At 42.6% G+C, this 23,952-nt stretch overlaps 1 protein-coding gene across 3 annotated transcripts in view; it reads left to right on the top strand.

The window, feature by feature from the left end:
- Nucleotides 1–1,954: 1,954 nt before the first annotated feature.
- LOC115195880 (uncharacterized) overlaps nt 1,955–23,952 on the top strand; it is a 43,268-nt gene continuing 21,270 nt past the window's right edge. Inside the window, exons 1-2 of one of the 3 annotated variants that reach the window (XM_029756207.1) lie at nt 1,955–2,073; nt 3,563–3,669. The gene's annotated coding sequence lies outside the window, so the exon portion shown is untranslated. Of the gene's footprint in view, nt 2,074–3,562; nt 3,675–23,952 lie in introns of all 3 variants that reach the window. The other 2 variants (XM_029756209.1, XM_029756210.1) reach the window with 2 other exon arrangements.

Raw genomic sequence — 23,952 nt, 5'->3', positions numbered from 1 at the left:
CTGTGACACTGCCAAACTCATCATTTATATATCTTGTTTTGCATGATATAAGCTTATGTACTGGAATTGATAATATAGAGGACATTATGATTTGATAATCTTAAATCCCATAACCTCATCCCCAGGCTCAATTGCTAGAGCCGGGTGGTGGATGAGATTAGCCTCTCTCTCCTCTTCTCTGTTCAGCTTGTATCTCCAACTTCTCTCCTCCAATTCAGAGAGCCAGGTCTCAGCAAAGTCTACATGTCAGCCAAAGGTTCTATCTATACAGCTGTGGTATAGACCTACGGTAATTATTTATTTTAAGGGTTTTATTGCACATACATACACATACAATAGAGACCATGGAGGGTCCGTTGTCACACACACATACTGTACATGCACACTATGACTTGCCGTATTAATGTTGTTCTTACATATATAATGGCCCACAGGAGATGACTATGGGCCGCTGGCCACAGACTCAAACAATGGCTAGATTACAGGAAGCAGATAAGTAATTTGAAGTTAAATCGATACTTCGAGATTTTGGTAATTAAGCAGTTTATCTATTTCCCCAGAGTCAGATGAACTCTTGGATACCATTTTTATTTGTCTGCATCCAGTATGAAGGAAGTTAGAGGTAGTCCCTCAAGCCAATGCTAACTAGCGTTAGCGCAATGACTGAAAGTCTATGGTATCTACTAGCATGCTAGCAGTTACCATAAACTTCCCATCATTGTGCTAGTGCTAATTAGCAATTGTGCTAACTCTAGTCAGCAACTTCCTTCAAACTGCACGTAGTCCATCTGACTCTGGGGAAGTAGATAAAGGGCTTCATTGCCAAAATCCTTAAGTATCCCTTTAAGGCAGACTGGCTGTCCCAAATATAATGCACTACTTTTGACCAGGGCCAATAGGGCTCTAATATGGTGCCATTTGGGACGCTGGCTCTGTAAACATGAGCATATAGTTGGGTCAATCACCAAGGGAGCATAGTAACAGCAGGCAGAAGGGCCATTACAAATAAATTAGGCAATAGACCTATATTAAAACGTTAGAATGGGTGAATCACAGACATTATAGCCTACTACTAGAATTATTTCTGTTGTGGGAATACACAGGTTGAGGCAGACAGAAAATGCCAGTTCCCTCCCTCAGTTTTGGGGGATTCAGTTATTTGCAACATCTGTGTCAATATTATGGGGGTCTTTTGTTTCCTCTGTTCTTCTATGTGGTGGAAAAAAGAGAACAACTCTCCATCTGTGAACATTCAGCAATGAAAACATTCAGGTATGTGTGTATGGATGCGCGATTGCTGGTGTACTCCTACTGTATTTCTCTGTGTGTGTGTTTGTGTGTTAAATTCACGTGAGTTATAGATCTGTCATTCTCATTGAAAGCAAGTCTAAGAAGCGGTATATCTGTTCTATGTGCATTACTTCTATGCTTCCCGTTCTTAAATTTAGTTTTTGAGTCTTTTACTTTCGTTTTTTACATCAGCTTCAAACAGCTGAAAATACAATATTTGTGGTTATGCAAAATATATTTCTAAGCGGTTTAGATTTGACAATGAGTCTACACTATATTTGCTTGTTTTGTCACAAACTGAAATTAGGCAAACTGTTCAAACTTTAGCAACCAGGAAATGGCGGATTGATTTCTGCATAGTACACCTTTAATTGCAAGGTTTTATTACCTTGTGCTTTACCTATTAGTTTCTCAATGGCATGGAGTTCGTTAGATGTTGACTTACCATTGTTAAATAAGGGCAAAATAAAAGTTAGTAACTACTTACCTAACTGTTAACTAAGGCTACTATCATGATCTCAATTAGTTTGCTAGGCTAATTGAAAAGTGAAAAAAATCTGTCCCAGCCCTAGAACACAAAATCATCCAGCAGCACTACTGGTGAAAATATATTCCTTGCTGCTAATAGGGCGCTGGGGAACTGTCTGCTCCTGCGCCCCTCCAGGTGCCGCCCCCGAATAGGCATGTTGCAAATACTCCCTACAGCACAGAGCTCTCTTAGCGGTAGATGCTGAGTGCAGGGAACTAGTACTACACGGCAACGCGACCCTACGCATCTCCAAGGTAAAAAAAGTCTATACATGCGTATTTTCAGGGTGATGATAGCCGTAGCCTATGTGTGAAATGTAATACAAGAAAACAACGAATTGTATATGGTATCGAGTAATATTTAGCTGTGTCCGCTGGATACATATTCGGCAGAGGGAGAGAAGGTTGAAGAATGCTGTTGGCATGAAGTAAACAGAGCAGAGGCGCATCTGCTAAGGATGCCTCAATTTGCAACCTCAGTCTGGCTGGCTGGTGATCTTCATATCTGCTGCATTTGCTAGCATTTTATCTGTAGTTAGCTCACTGTAATGCCGATAATAAAATGGGATGTAAAGATAGGATACAATTGGGGAATGGATGACAGAGCAACGAGGACCACGAACGGAATGACCATTTACAGATTTATTTTTCAACTTCCATATTAAGTGCTAGCTAGCCTCGCTGAAGCATTACCTGCAACGGCGCTTCAGACATACCTAGCAAGCTATACTGAACATTTAGCAAAATTTCGCGGGTTTACAATATAGCCAGCTATCAATAGCTTGCTGAAGATTAAAATAACAAACATTGTGGCTCTCTGTACAAGAGAGTTATCTAGCAAATATTATATGTTTTTCCTAAAGTTTAACATTACAGCGTTTAATCCAGTGAGCACGAACGCCTTCAATCTTGCTATCTTCACAGGGCAGTTATATTTGAAATATGTGTAACTAACAACAAATGACAGTGAGAATAGCAATGACCCAGCAATGGGATATGGTTGGTATGTCAAATGCAGGCGGCTAGCTTTGATGTTTGTCGCACCTGCAACATATTCTCATTCACATGTGCGTCCACATTTGCAACAACAACCAATCATCACTATATCATCACTACACATTTGTCCCATTTCGTCGAACTTTAAAAACGTTTACACGTTTAAAGCGTTTCGTTCTACAATAGAGTTATGCTGGTGGATTAATAGTGACAATTTAACAATAATAGAGACATTTACTTACAGATTTGGGCTATAGGCGATGTGCATGTGTCTTATACTGACTGTGTTGACAGACAGAGAGAGAACCTGCGCGTGCTGAAGTGTAAAATCTCAGGGAAATGACCTATGGTGATGATAACAGCCGCGAGGGGACAAGGTCAACAACTGATGGGATGTATGCTCATGGTCAACTAACTAGACTAGCACAGGCTACTCCATTTTTAATACATTCATAGTAGTCGGCCACACTGCTTGTTAGTTCAGTCTACCACTGCAGCATGAGGACCATCAGGTCCGTTTGTATTTCTTGTCCTCTTGTGAGTAAACAAAAACATAGCAAGATGGTGATACCTATATACAACTTGAGGGCCATGATGAGTATTGCACAAAGAATGAAAAGGGTAATGACTTGTTTCACTTCATTCTGACATTTCAGATTGTCTAGCCCATTGCTCATTCTGTGATGCTGTATGAAAACTTGACTCTACCACTTATTCCCACTTACTTGGTCTGTTTTTTGTCACCTAGGAGGAGAACTCAATATAACCTTTAGGGAGAGAGGAGTGGGGTTGAAGGAAAGAAAAGAGGAAGAGAGTTTTGCCAGGCGTCACTTATCTTGGATTACATGGAGAAAAGTAAGGTCTGCTTCCTGAAAACACTGATAATGAAGGCCAAATGTAACATGCCTATGTAATGAGTCTAGTGATTTTATAATATTAGTAATAATAACCTCTATAACTGAGTGGTGACCAGTCCACGCAATACTTTTTAAGATCGGCTTGTAAAATCACCAATGAGAAAACCAAAGCCCTATTGTGATTGTGTATAAATGGAAAATTATACACACAGATGTAGTAGGCCATATGAAAGGAAAAGCATTCGAATGGAGTAAGAGGGGGTGTTGAAAGCCAGCCAATATCTTTCTCTTGACCTTTCCCTTAGTGTCCTCTAGAGCAGCGGTCCCCAACCTTTTTTGCACCACCTGCAAAAAACCTGTCGTCTCATATAGACAATATTTTCCCAGACTTTAGTTCAAGTAGGTCTAACGTGATATTATAAAAGACCATATAATAAAAACATTGCAACTCACCATGTTGCTGTTTGTCTCCCAGCAACAAGACGGTTGATTGTTAGACAGTGACATGTTCCTTGTGTCCAGTCTACTCTGTAATTTCGTTTTTGTTGCCGTCATTGCGGAAAACCCAGCTTCGCAGAGATATGATGTTGGAAATGGAAGCAATGTTTTAAGTGCTTTTGTGGCTCTCTCAGGATATTCAGCCTTGATTGAAAACTTAATCTCTGCCGACCTTCTGGTTATCTCAAACATACTTTTAAGGCCACCGTCATTTGCAACCACAAGGAGTTGATCTCCTTCCTGCATGGACATGGACGATTTACCTGGGACATTCACAAATGGGTCGCAGATCCATTCCTTCGCACTTCGTGGGTCTTTGGCGGTTGGGAAGTAACGCTCAAGCTCCATTGACAGTGAAGCTAGGTGATTGCGCACCAGCTGGGAGAAAGACTGCCCAGTCTCAGTCTTTCCCAAAATCCCTGCTAATGTTTGGAACATGTCAAATATGCCCATGTTCACTCACCGTCCCCACAGTTCCCATTTGGCTTCGAATGCAGCCACTTCATCTGACAACTTACAGACCGTTGTCATTCTCCCCTGAAGTGACAGATTGAGTTCGTTGAGCAGGTTGAATATGTCGCACAGGTAAGCAAGTTTTGTGACCCATTCTTTGTCATTGAAATGTGCTGGCGGTGTTGACTTTTTTTCTGAGAGCAAAAAAAACACGCTTTTTAAGTTCTGCCCACAAATCTTTATAGGATTGAGGTCAGGGATTTGTGATGGCCACTCCAACACCTTGACTTTGTTGTCCTTAAGCCATTTTGCCACAACTTTGGAAGTATGCTTGGGGTCATTGTCCATTTGGAAGACCCATTTGCGACCAAGCTTTAACTTCCTGACTGATGTCTTGAGATGTTGCTTCAATACATCCACATAATTTTCCTGCCTCATGATGCCATCTATTTTGTGAAGTTCACCAGTCCCTCCTGCAGCAAAGCACCTCCACAACATGATGCTGCCACCCCCGTGCTTCACGGTTGGGATGGTGTTCTTTGGCATGCCTCCCCCTCCAAACATAACGATGGTCATTATGGCCAAACATTTATATTTTTGTTTCATCAGACCAGAGGACATTTCTCCAAAAAGTACGATCTTTGTCCCCATGTGCAGTTGCAAACCGTAGTCTGGCTTTTTTATGGCGGTTTTGAAGCAGTGGCTTCTTCCTTGCTGAGCAGCCTTTCAGGTTATGTCGATATAGGACTCATTTTACTGTGGATATACCTGTTTTCTCCAGCATCTTCACAAAGTCCTTTGCTGTTGTTCTGGGATTGATTTGCACTTTTTGCACCTAAGTACATTCATCTCTAGGAGATAGAACGCGTCTCCTTCCTGAGCGGTATGACGGCTGCGTGGTCCCATGGTGTTCATACTTGCGTACTACTGTTTGTACAGATGAACGTGGTACCTTCAGGCATTTGGAAATTGCTCCCAAGGATGAACCAGACTTGTGGAGGTCTACATTTCTTTTCTGAGGTCTTGGCTGATTTGTTTTGATTTTCCCATGATGTCAAGCAAAGAGGCACTGAGTTTGAAGTTGGCCTTGAAATATATCCACAGGTACACCTCCAATTGACTCAAATGATGTCAATTAGCCTATCAGAAGCTTCTAAAGCCATGACATCCTTTTCTGGTATTTTCCAAGCTGTTTAAAGGCACAGTCAACTTAGTGTATGTAAACTTCTGACCCACTGGAATTGTGATACAGTAAATTATAAGTGAAATAATCTGTCTGTAAACAATTGTTGGAAAAATTACTTGTGTCATGCATAAAGTAGATGCCCTAACTGACTTGCCAAAACTATAGTTTGTTAACAATAAATTTGTGGAGTGGTTGAAAAATGAGTTTTAACGACTCCAACCTAAGTGTATGTAAACTTTAGACTTTAACTGTACGTACGGTCACTGTGGGGACGACAACGTAGATGCACTTATTGATGAAGCCGGTGACTGAGGTGGTAGACTCATCAATGCCATTGGTGGAATCACAGAACATATTCCGGTCTGTGCTAGCAAAATGTATTTAATTTGTTTAGGTTTTATGTAACTGGGCAAGTCAGTTAATAACAAATTCATAGTTACAATGACGGCCTACGCCGGCGAAACCCAGACGACGCTGGGCCAATTGTGCACCACCCTATGGGACTCCCAAACACAGCCGGTTGTGATACCGTCTGGAATCAAACCAGGGTGTCTGTAGTGACGCCTCTAGCACTGAGATGCAGTGCCTTAGACCGCTGCTCCACTCGGGAGCGCAGTCCTGTTGCGTAGCATCCGCGTCATCTAACCACTTCCGTATTGAGCCAGTCACTGTTACTTCCTGCTTTAGTTTTTGCTTGTAAGCAGGAATCAGGAGGATATAATTATGGTCAGATTTACCAAATGGAGGGCGAGGGAGAGCTTTGTATGTGTCTCTGTGTGTGGAGTAAAGGTGGTCTAGAGTTTCTTTTTTTTCTATGGTTGCACATGTGACATGGTGGTAAAACGTAGGTGAAACACATTTAAGTTTGCCTGCATTAAAGTCCACGGCCACTAGGAGCGCTGCTTCTGGATTAGCATTTTCTTGTTTGCTTATGGCCTTACACAGCTCGTTGAGTGCGGTCTTAATGCCAGCAACGGTTTGTGGTGGTAAATAGACGGCTACGTATAATATAGATGAGAACTCTCTTGCTAGATAGTGTGGTCTACAGCTTATCATGAGGTACTCTACCTCCGGCGAGCAATACCTCAAGACTTCTTTAATATTATACATCGCGCACCAGCAGTTATTGACAAGTAGACATAACCCTGCCCCTCGTCTTACCAGACATTGCTGCTCTGTCCTGCCGAAGCAAGGAAAACCGAACCAGCTCTATATTATCCGTGTCGTCGTTCAGCCATAACTCTGTGAAACATAAGATATTACAGTTTTTTATGTCCCGTTGGTATGATAGTCTTGACCGTAGATCATCGAGTTTGTTTTCCAGTGATTGCACGTTGGCCAATAGAACCAATGTTAGTGGCGATTTACTCACTTGCCTCCGAATCCTCACAAGTCACCCCGACCTTCTCCTCTGTGTCGCCGCCTTTTTTTCACGCAAATGACGGGAATTCCGGCCTGGTCTCCGGAAAGCAAGTATATCCTTTGTGTCGGACTCATTAAAGAAAACAAATCTTTGTCCAGTTCGAGGTGAGTAATCTGATGTCCAGAAGCTCTTTTCGGTCATAAGAGACGGTAGCAGCAACTTTATGTACAAAATAAGTTACAAACAATGCAAAAAAAACTAACAAAATAGCACACTTGGTTAGGAGCCCATAAAACCTCAGCCATCCCGTCCGGCACCATTATAAGTGATCATTGATTCACAACAGTTAGATTTTTATTTAACGAGGGAAGTCAGTTAAGAACAAATTCTTATTTACAATGACAGCCTGCTGGGGAACAGTGGGTTAACTGCCTTGTTCAGGGGCAGAATGACAGATTTTTACCTTGTCAGCTCAGGGACTCGATCCAGCAACCTTTTGGTTACTAGCCCAACGCTCTAACCACTAGGCTATCTGCCGCCTAAAATGAAGCAGTAGACTAAAACCCATTGTCTAGACAGAGAACAGATACTCAAACAACAGGCAGTGTTAACAGAGAGGTTAATGTTAGCTGTGACTTCTTCAGTTACATTTGTAATAATGTTATTACAATCTTATTTCTCTGGCATTCTTAGATTGACACTTTTATCTTTTGGTAACATCACTGAAGTTTTTGAAAGAGAACAGTACAGACACTCACCATGTAAATAGAGAGGGAGAAACTCCTTGAGATGCACCTAAACAAGTTTGTCTCTGGGGTTTGAGTTCAGTGTGTGCGTGTGCTTGAGCGAGAGAGTGTGTGTGAGTGTGTGCTTTGACACATACCCTCCTTTGGCAGGGTTGGTGTGAGAAAGTAAGGCCCGTTGGATGCACCCGGGAGACTGGGGTAAAGAGGGAAGTGGCTCATTAATTCCGGCAGCACTAGAGGAGAGGAAAGGAAACGGCTGGTCAGCACAGCCACAGCATTCCAAAGGCGTTGCATGGATGTAGCCTGGCTAAGTGACTCATACTGTACCAATTCAGTTTCCATCACTTATCTCAAAGAGCCATACAGCAATAAGTCAGTTAGCCAGAGAGACCCCCCACACACACACACACACTTTTTGGTCTGTTGCACTCGTTCTGTAGGATGTTATTGAGTAGTTCACAAGATAGCAGCTGACACAGATTTTGCCTTATCAAAGAGTATGACATCAGTCATGTCGTGATATCAGTCATTAATTTTGAGTTCTGGACATTTTGTCTCAGAAGTTGTTTTGATTCTTTCTCCTTTCTTCCCCCCTTCACTGAAGACTGAGTGTACAGCTGCCTGCCAAGTCTGTCCATACCTGATTAGCAGCGGGTTAGTGTACTGTAGTGTGTTAATCCTTTGATCACAGTGGTTCTGTCTGATAAAACATGCCTCTGTCATCTGAAGGTTGCCCCAGAACATTGATGAGAACTAATGACCATGTAAAGACAAGCTGAGCAGTGGACAGGGTCAAAAACAGAAATATAATTACTAGAATGGAACATAGGAACATCACCATTCAAGTCAACATCCCGTAATACTATTTCTATGTGTCAAAAAAACAAAACATCTCCTGGGATATAGTGCTGGAGAGTTAGTCATACTTGATGCAATTATTTTGGGAACTGCAGAGAACTGTATATCAGGGGCTTAAACCTGCTAATGTTTCAGACAGAGGCTTTTCAATACGTTCCAAGAAGTATTTTACACTGTAAATGTTATCATATGCTTGCATTGGCAATGTCTTTTGGAACAACGAGTTTCTGCCAATGCTTTTACATGTTTCGTTTTAAAACTGGAGTGGGGTGTAGACTAGAGGTCGACCATTTATGATTTTTCAACGCCGATACCGATTTATTGGAGGACCAAAAAAAAGACGATACCGATTAATCGGACGATTTTTATATATATTTGTAATAATGACAATTACAACAATACTGAAGGAACACTTATTTTAACTTAATATAATACATAAATAAAAGTCAGTTTAGTCTCATAAATAATGAAACATGCAAAAACACAGTGTTAGAGAAGAAAGTAAAAGTGCAATATGTGCCATGTGTCACGTCCTGACCAGTTAAGGGTTATGTGTTGTTGTAGTTTGGTCAGGATGTGGCAGAGGGTATTTGTTTTATATGGTTCGGGGTGGTGGTGTAGGTAGTAGGTTGTTTTATTTATGTATTCCGGGGGTTTTGGGCACTGCTCTGTGTTTATGTATTTCTAGGTTTAGTTAGTTAGTTGTGGGTATAGGTTCTAGATTTGTTTTCTATGTAGAGTTAATTGGAATTGGACTCCCAATTGAAGGCAGGTGTGTTGAGTTGCCTTTGATTGGGAGTCCTATATTAGTAGGGTGTGTTTGTGTGTAATTGTTTGTGAGCACTGCTGGTTTAGCCTGCCACACTGTTTGGTCGTGAGTATTGGTTATTGTTTGTTTTTTCCTGTGGATGCTTTGAGTAATTTCATTAAAAGAATGAGTATTCACATACCTGCTGCATTTTGGTCTTCTCTCCACTACGAAAATCGTGACACCATGTAAAAAAGCTAACGTTGAAAAGTTCCTTGCTCAGAACATGAGAACATATGAAAGCTGGAGGTTCCTTTTTATCATGAGTCTTAAATATTCCCAGTTAAGAAGTTTTAGGTTGTAGTTATTATAGGACTATTTCTCTCTATACCATTTGTATTTCATATACCTTTGTGTATTGGATGTTCTTATAGGCACTATAATATTGCCAGCCTAATCTCAGGAGTTGATAGGCTTGAAGTCATAAACAGAGCTGTACTTCAAGCATTGCGAAGAGCTACTGGCAAATGCAGGAAAGTGCTGTTGCATGAATGCTTACGAGCAAGCTGCTGCCTACCACCGCTCAGTCAGACTGCTCTATCAAATATCAAATCATAGACTTAATTATAATTAACACACAGAAATACGAACCTTAGGTCATTAATATGGTCAAATCCAGAAACGATCATTTCGAAACAAAACATTTATTCTTTCAGTGAAATACGGAACCGTTCCGTATTTTATCGAACGGGTGGCATCCATAAGTCTAAATATTGCTGTTACATTGCACAACCTTCAATGTTATGTCATAATTATGTAAAATTCTGGCAAATTAATTAGTCTTTGTTAGGAAGAAATGGTCTTCACACATTTCGCAACGAGCCAGGTGACCCAAACTGCTGCATATACCCAGCCTCTGCTTGCAAAGAACGCAAGAGAAGTGACACAATTTCCCTAGTTAATATTGCCTTCTAACATGAATTTATTTTAACTAAATATGCAGGTTTAAAAAATATATACTTGTGTAGTGATTTTAAGAAGGGCATTGATGTTTATGGTTAGGTACATTTGTGCAACGACAGTGCTTTTTTCGCGAATGCCCTGATAATACCCTAACTAGAACTTAATGGGAATTTTAGCTAATGTTCTGGGAATGTTCCCGGTTTGCTGGGCATAGATTTTTTTGGGGGGTTGAAATGACGTGAAAACAACGTTGATTCAAACAGTTTATGCCCAGTGGGCTATTGCATTGAGTACAACACTAATATGCAACAAAACATTCCATTTTGTTTTTTTGACACACTGCAATGCTGTCCATTATGTTTTTGGCTCATCAGAATTTGCTTTAACGATAATTGACGAATCAGCAGAGCATTAAAAAGACGTATGACACTGTTTGAGTAGATCACTCTAGTGTGTCTGAAGTGAATTAAGTCTGGTCTGTAATGTGTTACTGACTCCATTGAAGAACAACGTAACATCCCATCCCAACCTATCTGGTCCATCAGGGCCTTTGATACGGCAGCCACTGACTCGCTCACTCGCTCCCACTCTGTCAAGTTTTGGAGGGAAACGATGGATGCATCCCTACTGGCACTCTATTCCCTATAGGATGCACTACTTTTGAGTGCGTCCCAAATGGTACACTATACCTTATAGAGGGAATGGTATGCCACTTGGAACGCAGAATATGTGGAGTGAACAACCTACATGCCATTGTCCGTAAGAAGTCTGCTATTCACAAAAGGAAAACATTGTCATGGGAGTAGTTAAAACACCCACCAACTTATTTCATTTAAGTATTACTTCATGCACTAATTGCCTCAATGTGGGCGACATTGTTGTTAGGTCTAGTGTTGCACGAGAGCACCAGCTGTTCTGGATGACTGTGTGATAACGCTCTCGGTAGCCGATGTGAGCAAGACCTTTAAACTGGAGGTCGACTGATTAATTAGGGCCGACTTTCTAGTTTTCATTAGAATCGGTAATCGGCATTTTTGGACACCGATTATGGCCGATTACATTGCAATCCACGAGGAGACTGCGTGGCAGGCTGACCACCTGTTACGCGAGTGCAGCAAGGAGCCAAGGTAAGTTGCTAGCTAGCATTAAACTTATTAAAAAACAATCAATCTTAACATAATCACTAGTTAACTACACATGGTTGATGATATTACTAGTTTAACTAGCTTGTCCTGTGTTGCATATAATCAATCAATTTATCATCGAATCACAGCCTACTTTGCCCAACGGGTGATGATTTAACAAAAGCGCATTTGCGTCAGAGTATATGCAGCAGTTTGGGCCACCTGGCTCGTTGCAAACTGTGTGAAGACCATTTCTTCCTAACAAAGACGGTAATTAATTTGCCAGAATTTTACATAATTATGACATTGAAGGTTGTGCAATGCAACAGCAATATTTCGACTTATGGATGCCACCCGTTCGATAAAATATGGAACAGTTCCGTATTTCACTGAAATAATAAATGTTTTGTTTTTGAAATTATAGTTTCCGGATTTGACCATATTAATAACCTAAGGCTTGTATTTCTGTGTGTTTATTATATTATAGTTAAGTCTATGATTTGATATTTGATAGAGCAGTCTCACTGAGCGATGGTAGGCAGCAGCAGGCTCGTAAGCATTCATTCAAACAGCACTTTCCTGCATTTGCCAGTAGCTCTTCACAATGCTGGAAGCACAGCGCTGTTTATGATTTCAAGCCTATCAACTCCCGAGATTAGACTGGCAATACTGTAGTACCTCTAAGAACATCAAATAGGCAAAAGGTATATGAAATATAAATGGTATAGAGAAAAATAGTCCTATTCCTATAATAACTACAACCTAAAACTTCTTAACTGGGAATATTGAAGACTCATGTTAAAAGGAACCACCAGCTTTCATATGTTCTCATGTTCTGAGCAAGGAACTTTAAAACGTTAGCTTTTTTACATGGCACATATTGCACTTTTACTTTCTTCTCCAACACTGTTTTTTTTTGCATTTTTTGCATTATTTAAACCATTATTTATTTGAGACTAAATAGATTTTATTTATTTATGTATTATATTTATATTTTATATATGTATTATAAATTAAAATAAAAGTGTTAATTCAGTATTGTTGTAATTGTCATTATATATATGCCTCAATGTGGGCGACATTATATTTATATATATATATATATATATATATATATATATATATATATATATATATATATATATATATATATATATTAACCGGCCGATTAATTGGTAACGGCTTTTTTTGGTCCTCCAATAATCGGTATCGGCATTGAAAAATCATAATCGGTCGACCTCTACTTTAAACAGGTCAACATTCACAAAGCCGCGGGGCCAGATGGATTACCTGGACGTGTAATCAAAGCATGCGCGGACCAACTGCCAAGTGTCTCCACTGACATTTTCAACCTCCCCCTGACTGAGTCTGTAATACCTATATGTTTCAAGCAGACCACCATAGTCCCTGTGCCCAAGGAAGCGAAGGTAACCTGCCTAAACGATTACTGCCCTGTAGCACTCACGTCGGTAGCCATGAAGTGCTTTGAAAGGCTGGTCATGGCTCACATCAACAGTATCCTCCCAGATACCCTAGACCCACTCCAGTTCGCATACCGCCCCAACAGATCCACAGATGATGCAATATCAATCCCACTCCACACTGCCCTTTCCCACCTGGACAAAAGGAACACCTATGTCAGAATGGTGTTCATTGACTACAGTGCAGCATTCAACACCATAGTGCCCATAATGCTCATCGCTAAGCTAAGGACCCTGGGACGAAACACCTCCCCCTGAAACTGGATCCTGGACTTCCTGATGGGCCGCCCCCAGGTGGTAAGGGTAGGCAACAAACACGTCTCCCATGCTGCTCCTCAACACTGGGGCCCCTCAGGGGTGTGTACTTAGTCCCCTCCTGTACGCCCACTACTGCGTGGCCAAACACGACTCCAACACCACCATTAAGTTTGCTGACGACACAGTGGTAGACCTGATCACCGGCAACGTTGAGACAGCCTATAGGGCTGAGGTCAGAGAACTGGCAGTGTGGTGAAACCTCTCCCTCAATGTGACAAAGGAGCTGACTGTGGACAACAGGAAAAGGCGGGCTGAACAGGCCCCCATTAACAACAACTTGGCTGTAGTGGAGCAGGTTGAGTGTTTCAAGTTCCTTGGTGTCTACATCACCAACGTTCTATCATTGTCCAGACACACCAAGACAGTCGTGATGAGGGCACGACATAACCTTTTCCCCCTCAGGAGACTGGAAAGATTTGGCATGGGTCCCCAGATCCTCAAAAAGTTATACAGCTGCACCATCGAGAGCATCCTGACCATTTGCATCACCGCCTGGTATGGCAACTGCTTGGCGCTACAGAGGCTGGTCTGACCAGTGGTCTGGTCAGACGCTACAGAGGGTAGTGCGTACGGCCCAGTACATCACTGGGGCCAAGCTTCCTGCAATCCAGGACCTATATAATCGGCGGTGTCAGAGGAAAGACCATATAATTGGCAGAGACTCAGGTCACCCAGGTCATAGACTGTTTTCTCTGCTACCGCACGGCAAGCAGTACTGGAGCGCCAAGTCTAGGACCAAAAGGTTCCTTAACAGCTTCTACCCCCAAGCCATAAGGCTGCTGAACAATTAATCAAATGGTCACCGGACTATTACATTGAGGCCCCCCCCAAATTGTTTTGTACACTGCTGCTACTCGCTGTTTATTATCTATGCATAGTCACTTCACCCCTACCTACATGTACAAATGACCTCTAACCTGTACTCCTGCACATAGACTTGGTACCAGTACCCCCTGTATATAGCCTTGTTATTGTGTTACTTTTTATTAATTTTCACTTTAGTTTATTTGGTAAATATTTTCTTAACTCTTCTTGAACTGCACTGTTGGTTAAGGGCTTGTAAGTAAGCATTTCACGGTAAGGTCTACACTTGTATTCGGCGCATGTGACAAATAAAGTTTGATTTGATTTGATGGACGTAGTACACATGTTCCAGCCAGGGTCCCTCACCCTCAGTTGTTTAATACAAGTCTGTAAAACAGACAGACAGAGACAGACAGGCAAAGAGAGGATTGAGACAGAGAGAGCGGACACAGTGGTCTGGGCTCGGGACAGAGGGGACCGGATAGTTTCCCTGTCACACTACCACACCACCCGGCCCTTATAGTGGAGGGAGCCCCACATTATTCTGGGCTGGGGTAACGGTGTGGATGAAATATGGCCCTGTGTTTGGCCATTTGTTCCATTTGGGCTCAGGTCCATGGCCCTGGTCAAAAGTACTGCACTATATAGGAAATAGGGTGCCATTTGGGAAACACTCCTACTCAGCCTTCGCCACAGTGTCTCAGAGAAACTTAGAGGCTTGTCCTGTAGAGAAATCTGATTGGAAAACACTTGCGACACTGCCACTGTTCCCTCAAGCCATCGACGCACATCCTCAGGAAGCGCCGAACAGGGTCCGCTGGACGATGATGTCACAAAGCCAAACAATAAGGAGGCTGTTAGTGGAATGTTTTTGGCCCCTCCCCCAGTGGTCTGGTCAGGTTTCCAATTATATTTGGATCAATACAGAATTGTGACTCCTCTGAAGGAATATTTGAAGCATGGAGCAGATGGGATGTCCTCCTCTGGGTCTCTGCTAGACCTGGGTTCAAATACTATTTAAAATCTTTCAAATACTTTTACAGTTGTCTTTACCCTGCCAGATGGATGGGGTTTGCCCTTTTGCAAATATTCTATTAGTTCCATTGTAATAGGATAGCTCAATCAAGCCTACCTTAAAGGAGCTACACGTAGTATTTTATTTTTATTTTTGCATTGTAATTTCAGAAAATGTCTATAATATATCTCCGGTAATAGTGTAATGATAGTGTTTCACAGTATTATTTACCCACCAGTGTTGTGATATTGGCCTATTGATTTCTCCCAGCGGAGCGGCATCTGTTGTCAAGCACGAGTTGAGCCTTGTACTTTCAGTTTTGGTCCACCTGCTTCAAACAGCTGTAAAAACGATACTTTTTGTTATTGAAAATATATTTCACCACTATTTAGATGGTACAATGATACCCCACACAATTCAGTGCTTGTTTCCTCACATAAACTGAAATTTAGTAACCAGAAAATTACAAAGATATTTCAGCTATATACCACAGCCACAAAGTCAGAACCGCTTTCCCATTTTGACAACCGATGCTGCTCTTTCGGGAGAAATCAATAGGCAAATTTTACAGCCAATTACTGGCGGGTAAGTAATACTGTGAAACACTATCATAATATTAATAGCAGTCCAATTCATAAACCGACACTATTTTGAACTCCATTTTTAACACATCTGGTTAGTAACAAATCAATAACATAATTTAGATAAAATAACCAATGTCTCTAGTAAATTAGTTTTGTCTATGTCTATTTCTCTGTGCGCTGATGGTAGCCTACGGTAGCCTACGGAGACGGACTGTTGGAAGAACAGGCATTTCTCAGCCTTGACGTACAGGTCATGTTCCAACAGGCGACCAAGCACTCTACACACCAGGGGCACATGCTCGGCGCGTGTAGCGGAGTATATCAAAATGTCATCTATATACACCACTACACCCTGCCCGTGCAGGTCCCTGAAAATCTCGTCTACACAGGCTTGGAAGACTGATGGCGCATTCATCAACCCGTACGGCATGACGAGGTACTCAGTGCCCAGAGGTGGTACTGAAAACCGTCTCCCTCTCGGATACGCACCAGGTTGTAAGCGCTCCTGAGATCTAATTTGGTGAAGAAGCGCGCCCCGTGCATTGACTCTATTGCTGTGGCTATGAGCGGTAGCGGGTAACTATACCTCACAGTGATCTGATTCAGACCCCGATAGTCAATACACGGGCGCATACCTCCCTCCTTCTTCTTCACAAAAAAGAAACTCGAGGAGGCAGGTGAAGTGGAGGACCGAATGTACCCCTGACGCAGGGATTCGGAGACATATGTTTCCATAGCCTCCGTCTCCGCCTGTGAGAGGGGATACAAGTGACTCCTGGGAAGTGCAGCGTCTACCAGGAGATCTATCGCACAATTGCCCCGTCGATGAGGTGGTAATTGAGTTGCCTTCTTTTTGGAGAAGGCGAGAGCCAAATGGGCATATTCAGGGGGAATGCGCACGGTGGAGACCTGGTCTGGACTCTCCACCGTAGTAGCACCAACGGAAACCCCTAAACACCTACCTGAGCACTCTCGCGACCACCCCGTGAGAGCCCTCTGTGGCCAAGAAACAGTGGGGTTATGACAAGCTAACCAGGGTAGGCCCAGCACCACGGAAAACGCAGGAGAGTCAATAAGGAAGAGACTAATTCTCTCCGTATGACCCCCCTGTGTCACCATGCCCAAAGGAGCGGTGACCTCCCTAATCCACCCTGACCCTAATGGTCGACTATCTAAGGCGTGAACGGGGAAAGGCACATCCACGGGAACAATGGGGATCCCTAAACTATGAGCTAAAGCTCTGTCAATACAATTCCCAGCCGCGCCTGAATCGACGAGCGCCTTATGCTGGGAATGCGGGGAAAACTCAGGGAAAGTGACAAACACAAACATATGTGCAAAAGAGGGCTCTGGGTGAGAATGGTGCCGGATCATCTGGGGTGAAGCCAGAGCGCCCTGCCTGCTGCCTCGATCCCCAGAGGAACCAACCCGGCACCGACCGGCAGTGTGATCTCTGCGGCCACAGATGGTGCACGAGCGGGAACCCCCTCCGGTCTCCCTGCGCACCGCCCCTCCCAGCTCCATGGGTATCGGAGAGGGGGTGCGGGAGGATGGAACCACCAGACCCCGATCAGAACGTCCGCGGGTAGCCAGCAGGTTGTCCAGCCGGATGGACAAGTCCACCAGCTGGTCGAACGTGAGGGTGGTGTCTCTGCAGGCTAACTCCCGACAAACGTCCTAGCGCAGACTGCAGCGGTAATGGTCGATCAGGGCCCTGTCGCTCCATCCCGCACCGGCAGCCAGGATCCTGAACTCCTGGGCGCTCCTCGTCTCCTGCCTCAGATGGAAGAGGCGCTCACCCGCCGCTCTACCCTCGGGGGGGATGGTCGAAGACTGCCCGGAAACGGCGGGTGAACTCTTGAAACTGGTCCAATGCCGCACCTCCCTCTCTCCACACGGCGTTGGCCCACTCCAGGGCTTTCCCGGTGAAGCATGAGACGAGTGCGGACACCCTCTCACGGCCCGATTGAGCCAGGTGGACGGTGGCCAGGTATAGCTCCAGTTGAAGCAGGAACCCCTGGCAGTTCGCAGCCTCTCCGTTGTACTCCTGGGGCAGGGAGAGACGAATCCCACCAGTGCTGGCGGAGGCGCTTGAAGAACTCCCTGTCTCCCAGCGGACCATAGTCTGGACAATGCGGTCCATGGCGATGGTGAAGCATTGCTGCATCCACCTGGACGCGCTCCTCCACCCCTACTACTGGGGTACCTGCTCCTGCTGACTCCATAGGTTGTCGGTGATTCTGTAAGGGTGCGTGCTGGTGGCAGGGAAGTCAGACGCAGGAGATCGAACTTGGTATAAAATGGAGTAGTTTAATAAATGCTCAAAAACTCAGAAAATCTAAATATACAAAATAATACCAGTGGGTACAAAACCCGTCGCACACCAGAACATATCTTGCACATAGCTTACAAAACAAACAATCACTGACAAGGACAATGAGGGGGAACAGAGGGTTAAATACACAACATGTAATGAATGGGATTGGAACCAGGTGTGATATAAGACAAGACTAAACCAAAGGAAAATGAAAAGAGGATCAGTGATGGCTAGAAGGTCGGCGAGTTTGACCGCCGAACGCCGCCCGAACAAGGAGAGGGACCAACTTCGGCTGAAGTCGTGACAGGCACCGACTGTCCATCACAGTCGGTGGGGGGGTCACTGAGATCTCTTCTAACCATGGTAGCCAAAATAATAGACAACTGGGCATTTTCATACATGACCCTAAGCATGATGGGATGTTAAGCTTTTTGCCATTTTCTTTAACAAATAGTAGGCTATGGCATACGCTCCCATACGCCTACCTCAATTTGCGCACTGGTTTTAACTTAACAGACCAAGCCCTTCACGGACAAAGAGGTATTTAAGGAATGGTGACGCTATTGGAGGAATTGCCAACAAATCTATAGATAGCCTATAATTTCATCTGTCAAACAGGTAGTCTGACCTCTTATTTCTTAAATAGCCAGAAATAAGCTCCAACACAAAGCCCTCTTGTTGTTAGTTAATTCGAATTAAAATGAAGACTGTTAATTAGTAAATTAATTACTTGAATTAGCCAAATTTTTTGCACCACGTGCTTTCCACCTCCCTATTGCACCGCGGCTGCTGCTTCACATTTCAGCACCACAAAGCTGTCATGGAAGTTACTGGAATCTGGCTTGTTGTGAGGTCAATTACTCTGATAAAAAGCCTCACCATGGGCAATGAAACATGTTGTTTCATGGCCTTTGGATAGGCAAATATCAAAGGTGCGAGTGTGACGAATATAAGGTCGGAGCCGATGGCGGCAAGACATGTGGGTACTGTGACGTAGGCTAGTGTGTAAGGCGCATGAAAGCTGATGGAAAAAGTTGGTTAGGATGGAATACATTATATAGGAAAAACTGCAAAACTGTGAATGTAAACCAGAAAAAAAGTACTACCCTCCCCTGTGCTCAATACAAAAACACAACCCTCCCCAAAGCAAAAAGAGTTACAATGCCCTCCCCCATTTTGGATCCCCCCCCAGTAAATTTCGAACTGTTCCTTGGTCTTATACAGTGCCTTGCAAAACTATTCATCCCCCTTGGCGTTTTTCCTATTTTGTTGCATTACAACCTGTAATTTAAATTGATTTTTATTTGGATTTCATGTAATGGACATACACAAAATAGTCCAAATTGGTGAAGTGAAATGAAAAAAAATGTATGTTTCCAAAAAATAAAAAACAGAAAAGTGGTGAGTGCATATGTATTCACCCCTTTGCTATAAAGCCCCTATATAAGATCTGGTGCAACCAATTACCTTCAGAAGTCACATAATTAGTTAAATAAAGTCCACCTGTGTGCAATCTAAGTGTCACATGATCTGTCACATGATCTCAGTGTATATATACACAACTGTTCTGAAAGGCCCCAGAGTCTGCAAGGGGCACCACCAAGCAAGCGACACCATGAAGACCAAGGAGCTGTCCAAACAGGTCAGGGACAATGTTGTGGATAAGTACAGATCAGGGTTGGGTTATAAAAAAGTATCCGAAACTTTGAACATCCTACGGAGCACCAGTAAATTCATTATTAAAAACTGGAAAGAATATGGCACCACAACAAACCTGCCAAGAGAGGGCCGCCCATCAAAACTCACAGACCAGGCAAGAAGGGCGTTAATCAGAGACAACAAAGAGACCAAAGATAACCCTGAAGGAGATGCAAAGCTCCACAGCAGAGATTGGGGTATCTGTCCATAGGACCACTTGAAGCCGTATGCTCCACAGAGCTGGGATTTACAGAAGAGTGGTCAAAAAAGCCATTGCTTAAAGAAAACAATAAGCAAACACGTTTGGTGTTCACCAAAAGGCATGTGGGATACTCCCCAAATATATGGAAGAAGGTACTTTGGTCAGATGAGACTAAAAATTATATTTTTAGCCATCAAGGAAAATGCTGTCTGGCTCAAACCCAACACCTCTCATCACCCCGAGAGCACCATCCCCACAGTGAAGCATGGTGGTGGCAGCATCATGCTGTGGGGATGTTTTTCATCGGCAGGGAACGGGAAACTGGTCAGAATTGAAGGAATGATGGATGGCGCTATATACAGGAAAAGTCTTGAGGGGAAACCTGCTTTAGTCTTCCAGAGATGTGAGACTGGGATGGATGTTCACCTTCCAGCAGGACAATGACCTTAACTATGGGACCCCTTCCAGTTCTCATCCCGGTAACGGGATTGCTTGACAAGATAGCAAAAATCGAATAATTTCAATTTCTCAAACAATCAACTATTTTACACCATTTGAAAGATAAACATCTCTTTAATCCAACCACGTTGTCCGATTTCAAAAAGGCTTTACTGCGAAAGCATAAAGTTAGATTATGTTAGGACAGTACATAGACACAAAATTACACACAGCCATTTTCAATGCAAGGGCAGGCGTCACCAAAAGCAGAAAACCAGCTAACATTATGCACTAACCTTTGACAATCTTCATTAGATGACACTCCTAGGACATTATGTTAGACAATACATGCATTTTCTGTTCTATCAAGTTCATATTTATATCCAAAAACAGCATTTTACATTTGCGCGTGACGTTCAGAAAATGTATTTCCCCCAAAACTCCCGGTGAATTTTTTTATTTTTATTTTTATTTATTTTTTATTTCACCTTTATTTAACCAGGTAGGCAAGTTGAGAACAAGTTCTCATTTACAATTGCGACCTGGCCAAGATAAAGCAAAGCAGTTCGACAACATACAAAACACAGAGTTACACATGGAGTAAAACAACATACAATCAATGATGCAGTAGAAAAAAATAAGACTATATACAATGTGAGCAAATGATGTGAGATAATGGAGGTAAAGGCAAAAAAATGCCATGGTGGCAAAGTAAATAAAGTATGGCAAGAAAAAACACTGGAATGGTAGATTTGTAGTTTGAAGAAAGTTAAAAGTTAAAATATAAATAATATGGTGCAAAGGAGCAAAATAAATAAAATAAATAAATACAGTAGGGGAAAAGGTAGTAGTTTGGGCTCAATTAAAGATGGGCTATGTACAGGTGAAGAGATCTGTAAGCTGCTCTGACAGCTGGTGCTTAAAGCTAGTGAGGGAGATAAGTGTTTCCAGTTTTAGAGATTTTTGTAGTTCGTTCCAATCATTGGCAGCTGAGAACTGGAAGGAGAGACGACCAAAGGAGGAGTTGGCTTTAGGGGTGACCAGAGAGATATACCTGCTGGAGCGCGTGCTACAGGTGGGTGCTGCTATGGTGACCAGTGAGCGGAGATAAGGGGGGACTTTACCTAGCAGGGTCTTGTAGATGACCTGGAGCCAATGTGTTTGGCGACGATGATGAAGTGAAGGCCAGCCAACGAGAGCATACAGGTCGCAGTGGTGGGTTGTATATGGGGCTTTGGTGACAAAACGGATGGCACTGTGATAGACTGCATCCAGCTTGTTGAGTAGGGTATTGGAGGCTATTTTGTAAATGACATCGCCGAAGTCGAGGATTGGTAGGATGGTCAGTTTTACGAGGGTATGTTTGGCAGCATGAGTGAAGGATGCTTTGTTGCGAAATAGGAAGCCAATTCTAGATTTCACTTTGGATTGGAGATGATTGATGTGAGTCTGGAAGGAGAGTTTACAGTCTAACCAGACACCTAGGTATTTGTAGTTGTCCACAAATTCTAAGTTAGAACCGTCCAGAGAAGTTATGCTGGATGGGCGGGCAGGTGCAGGCAGCGATCGGTTGAAGAGCATGCATTTAGTTTTACTTGTGTTTAGGAGCAGTTGGAGACCACGGAAGGAGAGTTGAATGGCATTGAAGCTCGTACAGTATCAGAATCAGTACTACAATTTACAAAAATACTCGTCATAAACGTTGATAAAATATTAAACTGTTATTCAAAGAACTATAGATTAACATCTCCTGAATGCAACCACATTGACAGATTTCAAAATAACTTTACTGGGAAAGCACACTTTGCAATAATCTGAGTACTGTGCTCAGAAAAATACACTACGCAATACAGATAGCTGCCATTTTGGAGTCATCTAAATGCATAAATAGCATTATAAATATTCACTTACCTTTAATAATATTCATCAGAAGGCACTTCCAAGAATCCCAGGTCCACAATAAATGTTGTTTTGTTCGATAAAGTTCATAATTTATGTCCAAATAACTCCATGTTGTTTGCGCGTTCAGTAAGCTACTCAAAATGTAGGACGCGCGAGGAAAATGTCACGATGAAAAGTAAAAAAAAAAAATCTATATACGTTTGTTCAAACATGTCAAACGTTGTATAGCATCAATCTTTAGGGCCTTTGGAACGTGAAGATTCAGTAATATTCCAACCGGACTCATGCATTGTCTTGAAGAACGTTTTGGAACAGAGCTTCCTCTCGCGTGAATGCACGCCAATGAAGTGATGTCCTTCCCTGGGTTACCAACTTCCCAGCCTTCTCATTCGGTCTCCGTTCATCATAGACGCCTCAAACAACTTTCTAAAGACTGTTGACATCTAGTGGAAGCCTTAAGAAGTGCAAAATGAATCCTTAGTCACTGTTTGTTCGATTGGCAATGACTTGAAATACCTACAGGCACCAGATTTTTAATTTCCTGGTTGTATTTTTCTCAGGTTTTTGCCTGCCATATGAGTTCTGTTATACTCACAGACACCATTCAAACAGTTTTAGAAACTTCAGAGTGTTTTCTATCCAAATCTACTACTAATATGCATATTGTAGTTTCTGGGCCAGAGTAGTAACCTGTTTAAATTGGGTACGTTTTTCATCCGGCTGTGAAAATACTGCCCCCTAGCCCAGACAGGTTAAGCATACTGCTAAAGCAACACTCGTGTGGTTTAAGGGGAAACATTTAAATGTCTTGGAATGGCCTAGTCAAAGCCCAGACCTCAATCCACTTGAGAATCTGTGGTATGACTTAAAGATTTCTGTACACCAGTGGAACCCATCCAACTTGAAGGAGCTGGAGCAGTTTTGCCTTGAAGAATGTGCCAAGCTTACAGAGACATACCCCAAGAGACTTGCAGCTGTAATTGCCGCAAAAGGTGGCTCTACAAAGTATTGACTTTGGGGGGGTGAATAGTTATGTACGTTACGTTTTCATTTTTTTTGGTCTTATTTCTTGTTTGTTTCACAATAAAAAATATTTTGCATCTTCAAAGTGGTAGGCATGTTGTGTAAATCAAATTAAACCCCCCAAAATCAATTTTAATTCCAGGTTGTAAGGCAGCAAAACAGGAAAAATGCCAAGGGGGTGAATACTTTTGCAAGCCACTGTAGGTAGTCAAGTAGATAGGCTATAACTTGAAGAAACATTAATAGTTATTCACTAAGGATTATGTAAGAATGAGTAACCAAGACCAATTTGTCCTTCATTCATTCCTTGTCAGGGTTCAGTTCCAGAAACTATTACAATGCCCAAAGCTATAATAATAATGTCAGATGTTGTCATCTCAACAAAATTGTTTTGATGTGAGCGTATGTCTGCCTGCAGATATTTTGACTGTGAAACTCTTTTTTTATAGAGGGCTATCAAGTAGAAACAGCTTAACACATTCTTAGTATAGGCCTACAGTCCACTATCCTTTCTGCTTAAGCTATCTGTTGGATACCATCAATCTAGACTGCACTGTTGT

The sequence above is a fragment of the Salmo trutta genome, chromosome 6 (assembly GCF_901001165.1).
Source record: "Salmo trutta chromosome 6, fSalTru1.1, whole genome shotgun sequence".
Classification (NCBI taxonomy): domain Eukaryota; kingdom Metazoa; phylum Chordata; class Actinopteri; order Salmoniformes; family Salmonidae; genus Salmo; species Salmo trutta.
This window is presented reverse-complemented; position numbering and strand designations above follow the sequence as displayed.